This window comes from Amborella trichopoda, chromosome 4 (assembly GCF_054954075.1).
Source record: "Amborella trichopoda isolate Santa Cruz 75 chromosome 4, AtrichopodaSantaCruz75HAP2 v2.0, whole genome shotgun sequence".
NCBI classification, from domain to species: domain Eukaryota; kingdom Viridiplantae; phylum Streptophyta; class Magnoliopsida; order Amborellales; family Amborellaceae; genus Amborella; species Amborella trichopoda.
Window position 1 is genome coordinate 7,924,019 of NC_142339.1, and position 6,889 is coordinate 7,930,907.

At 34.2% G+C, this 6,889-nt stretch overlaps 1 long non-coding RNA gene across 1 annotated transcript; it reads right to left on the reverse strand.

Annotated features, from left to right (window-relative positions):
* Positions 1-253: 253 nt before the first annotated feature.
* LOC148782236 (uncharacterized) lies at positions 254-4,587 on the reverse strand. The gene is made up of 2 exons (XR_016054039.1): positions 3,617-4,587; positions 254-796 (listed from the first exon to the last, which is right to left on the reverse strand). It is a non-coding gene; the product is annotated as an uncharacterized LOC148782236 (long non-coding RNA).
* Positions 4,588-6,889: the final 2,302 nt, after the last annotated feature.

The following is a 6,889-nucleotide window of genomic DNA, read 5'->3' on the forward strand; positions in this document are numbered from 1 at the left end:
TATAGAGAAAAAAGAATCAATATAATTAAATTCTAAAATTGTGTAAATTGGGGTTGGGTTTTTTTATCGATTTCTTTAAAATTTCATATTTCGAGTTATTTGTCTGTGGACTACTATTTGGAGATCGAAAAAAAAAAAAAAATTACAAAGCATCCAAACAGACATATCTGGTAAATAAAATTTGTTTCTCATATTTTAATAGACATCCAAACAGTCTACCAACATAATAAAATAAAATGATAATGTTTCTGAATTGAAGAGGAAAAAATTGCATTTTATTTTCAATGTAAATATCTTTTTGTTTGAACTCCAAACTGACCCCTAACTATATCTAAAATAGGTAGGAGCCTATACTTCCTACTGATTACCCAAAAAAGAGAGAAACAGGGAATAACAAAGCCTCCGCCCTGTTATGTGGCCCTGGCAAATCATTCTTAGCTCGGTTGTTTAATGACCGTGTAAGGATTCCATGCCGTGCAGCGCCCCTGTAAGGCAACCGATGCATCTGATCTATGCAGTTTACCAGGGAGTTTCCATTTAAAATCAGCTTCACATTTCCTTCCAGTGGTGCTTGCCACTTTACACTTCCTCCTGGTGGTGTTCGCCATTGAAATTCAACTTTACAATTTCAAGTTTTCAACCATCTTACTTTTGAGCTTAGGCATCTAAACCAGTCATTGTTTGGACCGATGGTTTAAAAACCGGATCGGTGACCCGGATCGAGCTTTTCAAAAATCGATCCGGATCGGCGAATCGGCGATCCGGATCGGAATCGGGTGAATCGGTCAGAATAAAGCTTCAAAAAAATCCGAAAAAATTATTAAAATTCATTATAAATATTGTTTTTTAGGAATTCAATAAAAAATGAGGGTACTCCATTAAGAATTTTCATGTTTTTGAATGAATATGCGAATATTGATATATTCTTCCCCTGCATGAACCGCCATTCAACATTTAATTTACATCACACAAAAGGATAAACATAGAATTATCATGGAATAAGTATATCAGCATACATGGACTACAATAAAACATAAAATTAGTAATATACGATCTAAATTAAGATGTAAAAAGTTTAAATTAACCTGACAGTTCAAAAAGAAAAATAATCACCATATGTAATGATAATATGTTGCGGTAGTTCATGTAGTCATATTCGTTGTTATTTGTTATTGCAAAAGGACAATAATATTTTCGTACATATCAATTACAAACATTTAGAATAATACAAAATGCAAGCTCCAAACATGGCTACAACTCAATTATCAAGAACATACATTTTTTGCATTAAAAAATTAATAATAAAAACAATTCTTCAAAGAGCCGGCTAACATCAGTCATTCCAACTAAAAAATCCATGAACAACAGATAAAAAAAATACAGTTTTGTATTGAAAATATAATAACATGCATTTTTTTGCATAAATAATCCATCAACATACAATTTTTTCAACAAAAACTTTAACAATAAAAATTTAAAATATGGTTTAATACCTCATGATAATTAAAACCTTGTCACGATTTTCACATCTTTTCGGAAAATCATCATTTTTCAAAAAATTCGATCATGGAAAAAAAAAAAAAAAATTTACAGCAAACTCAAACAATAAAAATTAAAAATTGGGTTTAAATGTTTAATACATCATGATAATCAAAACTTTATCACGATTTTCACATCTTTTCGAAAAATCATCATTTTTCAAAAAATTCGATCATGGATAAAAAGAAATAAAAAAAAAAAGTACAGCAAATTTTCAAAAAATTCGATCATAGATTAAAAAAAAAAATTAACAAATTTTCAAAAAGTTCGATCATGGATTAAAAAAAAAAATCATAAACTTTCTAAAACTTCGATCATGGATTACAAAAAATTCGATCATGGATTACAAAAAATTCGCTCATGGATTACATAAAATTCGATCATGGATTACATAAAATTCGATCATGGATTACAAAAAAAAAAAAAACATAAAAAAACAAAAAATTCGATCGTGGATTACAAGAACAGAAAAAAACAATTCGATCATATTACAAAAAATTCAATCATGGGTTACAAAAAAAAAAAAACACAAAAAATTCGATCATGGATTACAAGTAAAAAAACAAACATTTCGATCATGGATTACAAAAAAGTTGATCATGGATTACAGAAAATTCTATCATGGATTACAAAAAATTCGATCATGGATTACATAAAATTCGATCATGGATTACAAAAAAGTCTATCATGGATTACAGAAAATTCTATCATGGATTACAAAAAATTCGTTCATGGATTACATAAAATTCGATCATGCATTACAAAAAAAAAAAACAAAAAATTCGATCGTGGATTACAAAAAAAGAAAAAAACAATTACATCATGGATAACAAAAAATTCAATCATTGATTACAAAAAACTCTATCATGGGTTACATAAAAAACAAAAAACAAAAAATTCGATCATGGATTACAAAAAAAAAAAACATTTCGATCATGGATTACAAAACATTCGATCATGGATTACAAAAAATTCTATCATGGGTTACAAAAATAAAAAATAAAAAATAAAATTCGATCATGGATTACAAGAAAAAAAAACAAAAATTTTGATCATGGATTACAAAAAATTCGATCATAGATTACAAAAAATTCTATCATGGGATACACAAAAAAAAAAAAAAAAAATTTGTTCTTCACAGAGTCGTTTTACATAAGCGATTTTAACTCAAAAATTCACCTCCAAGTGAATAAATTACATCCAATTGACTATATTTTCTGATAAACAACAATATAAGGAATCAAAAACCTAAATTTTTAACACATTATTTCAAATATATCATGAAAACAAAATCAAAAGGCGGAAAAAAAAAAAAAAAAACAGCGGAATTTGGTTCCGCAGGCATCTCACTGTTCATATCAAATTTCTTGCTGTAATTGATCAGATTACGTAAAATTGAAAATTTTAAATCATACTAGACACAATAAAGATTAAAAACCCTAATTATTGAACTCATTTTGTTCAAAATATGCCGTGAAATAAATCAAATGGCGGAAAAAAAAAAAAACCCAAAGTTCTTACCTGTTTTTGTGAACCGAAGCCTTCAATCTCCAAAAAACTCTGTTTTTCTCAACGATTATCACAAATTAGTAACAAAATCTTTTGATTCAAAGCTGTAAGATCAATATGCCTACAAATTTTGAAAGATTCATGCCCTATTTGGCATGAAATTTCAGAAATGGCGGAAACCCTAAACCCCGAATTTTTCTTGATCCAAAAACAACCAATTTTTCCACCATTTAATCCTTGAAAAATCTGAATAAAGCTGTTTACAGCCTGAAAAACAGATCACATGCCGAAAAAAACAAAAAAAATGATCAAAAAATGACAAATTTGAAAAAATCCGTGAAGAACACTGTGCAACCCGTGTTCTTCACGGACTCGCCGATTCCGCACAGTGAATCGGCGAGTCACTGTGCGGAATCGTCCGGTTCTCTCTAGAACCGGACGATTCCCGGTTTTTGAACCGATCAGGTACCTTTTTCGTGAATTCCGAGTCGAACCGGGCGAGTCCGGTTCGACTCGGCGATTTTTTAAACGTTGGTTTGGACGATATGGATGAGTGAACGAAACCCACCTAGGGCTGAAGCCGAAAGGCGTAGTCGATGGACAGCAGGTGGCTGAATGGTTACAGCGCCCAACTCATGATTGGCACTTTTGCTTTTCTTCCCTATCGTTTCCCTAACCGCTCAAGACATTCTCTATCTCTTCCCAGATTCTAGTTTTGCTTTGAAAGTAGAGTGGATTGGCTCTTGCGTTGCGGTTCAAGGCCATGCGAGGTCCCTCTAGCGCTGGTTCAGCGCTGATCGGGCCAAAGGGTAAACCAAACCCTGTCTGGGTTAGGTCTAATTAATTCAAAGGTTAAAGAAGTGAAAAATAAGGGAAAAACACAAGGTTGGCCAGGCCTTGTGTGGCTCTGGCCCAGGCCTAGTTGGGCTCTGTATCAGGGAGTGGTGGCATATCCCACGACCCACATTTTGTAGGCCAAACTTAGTTTTTCAAGACCGCGCTAGCCATCTGGCCCATTACTAGGCTTCGGTCCACCCTTCTGCATGCCGCTAGCTAGGTCCTTTATCCTCTCTCATATCGTTTATAGCTACAAAAGAAGAGGCATTTACCTCCCAATTCATACTACCTTTCTCACTTAAAGATCTTGATCTTCCCTTCAAAAGACTTGATAGCTCAATGGCTCTAGAATTGGAGGCCCCATTCTCTCTCGATGAAATGAAGGACATTGTTTTTTCATTCCCGAGAGATAAGGCCCCTGGGCTAAATGTTTTCCGATCATCCTTCTTCCAAGAATTTTGTGACATAGTTAATGGGGATCTTATGTATTTCTTCCATGAATTCCACTCTGATTCTATCGTCAACAAAGCCCTAAATTCCACCTTCCAAGAAGAAGCAGTTGGAGACTTTACGTGACCTTAAGCCCATCAGCTTATTAACTTCGGCCTACAACATTCTGGTAAATAGGTTGAAAAAGGTGAATTTATGAGTGGTGGAGGGCCCTCATTCTGCCTTTATCCTAGGAAGGAAAATTACATATGGTATACTGGAGGATCAAGAGGTGATTCACTCCACCAGTGCTATTAAAGGACTCTTATGCAAACTTGACTTTGAAAAAGCTTATGATAGGGTGGAGTAGGATTATCTGGACAACATAATGAGATCAATGGGCTTCGGTTTGATATGGAGAAGATGGATTAAAGGTTGCCTCTCCTCTACTCACCTTTCTATCTTGGTGAACAGTAAGGTGTGCGGCTATTTAAAAGCCACTAGAGGCTTAAGACAGGGAGACCCTATTTTTCCATTCCTATTCACGCTGATGGGAGAATCTTTTAACCAAATGATGAGATGTGTGATGAACTCCAGCTTAATTGAAGGCCTTAATGTTCATGGATACGAGGCCCCAATTTCACATCTAAAATATGCAGATGATACCATGTTCCGTACTACTGCCTCCCTTGAACATGTACAATAATCCATAGATAAAAAAAATAATCCAAACGTACCCTAGAAACAAGAACTCCACCAAGCCATGGTGGAACTTCCCATATTACAAAGTACACCAATTCTCGTGTCACTCCAAATGCTAAGGACGCCTGTTTCAAGAGAAAACAATTGAAAGGAACGTGAGCCAAAAGTGGTTTGTTTTTTTCCAATAATTTACTGACCATCCTGACCTTCTCTACCATACAATGTGCCCTTTGGACTTGGACCACTTCTATGCTTGTCTTGCCCTTCAACATATGATTTTATTAAGCCATCTAAATATCTTTATACTATCTAAACACACATATTATTAAGCCATCTAAATACATACACCAGTGAGCCTTCATTATCATCCATCATCATTCAAGCCCTATTCCAATTATTTGGGGTTAGTTACTTGAATCATGCTTCTCTATTCATCTTTCTCGAGATTAAAAGTCACCATACCTTTTCTTATTGCTTCTGTTCATGTCTTTTTAAGCATTTCTCTTGCGTTTTTAGAGCCTTTCACGTACTTTCAAACCGGTATTGTATTAGGCATGCACATAGTCAGCCTACCTAAGTCTTCTCTCACTCATCTTGTTATCTATTAAAACCACACATAAGAAGACAAAGATGGAAATGATGCCCTAAAAAATAAATAGTTCTTAGGAAGCAAACTTGTATCGTCAAATATATGAACTTTGTTGGTCCACAGTTTGTTTCGAGAAACTCATGGGCACTTTTGAGAAAGTGTTTTTTTTTTTGCAATAATAGAAGTAGGGATCACGGTAGGTATGTGTAGTATAACACAAAGTCCATAATAATAACAAATTTGTGCTACAAAAGCACTTACGTTTATCAGAATCTTAGAAAATGAACCTACCTTTATTTTAGTTTAAAAGAAAATAATCCATAGATAAAAAAAATAAAAAAAACAAAAATTATTTCAAATTACTATGGGTTTATTATGTGGGAAACTGGGATTTGGGCTAATGTTAATAATAATCTAGGTAGCAGTGTGTCCACCTTTCTCACTCTTACATGCCAAAAGTGTTGCTTCATTATTTTGTGAGAGCAGCTGTCTCTCACATGGCAACATGTGATTCCTAAACCATGTTTTTGCACTATACTTAAAAAACCCTTTTTGCATGTTTTCTTCTACGATCTGTGCCATACAGGCTCACCTGCCACTAGAAAAACATTGAGCTCAGCTCTTTCGAACCTTAGAATTTGGGGTAAGCAGTGCTTATGATTTACTTGTCCTTTTTATTGAGCCCCGAGATCACAACAAATGCCACTCTCCTAGTAGATAAAAGCTCCCACTTTAAAATAGGGTTCAATAGACTTGATCCGAGCTAATTCAGAATCGCTTAAATTTGATCAAAATCCAGCAGAAATTTTTTTCTGTAGGGTCTCAGACTAGAGAATCTCTTGAATATGTCTAGAATTGGGGCAGTTCATTATAAGGAATCTCTTGAATATGTCTAGAATTGGGGCAGTTCATTATAAGGACCCGACGAATCCCAAGTCTCAAACATTCTTTTTCTTTATGTTTCATATTTTTTTGTTTTGTTGTTTGTCTTTTTTATATAAATTCTTTCATCCCAAAATTAACATGCCAACAAGGTAACGTGGGATCCCCCTGGAATTAAATTAACAAGTCCAGTTCCCATCTGATTCCGAAAAGCCTTAACCACTAAGAGGTTGGGCTTCAAGAATAAAGAGTAAACAAAAGTTGCTTCTCTCTAACCAAGCTCACTTATAAGATATCTTCTCTCATTTTCCAATTTGGGCCCTTCAAACCTAAAATCTCTTGTTGTCTGTCGAGAGAGCGTTTATAGCTTACTCGCGCGATATCATAATGTATGTATATTCC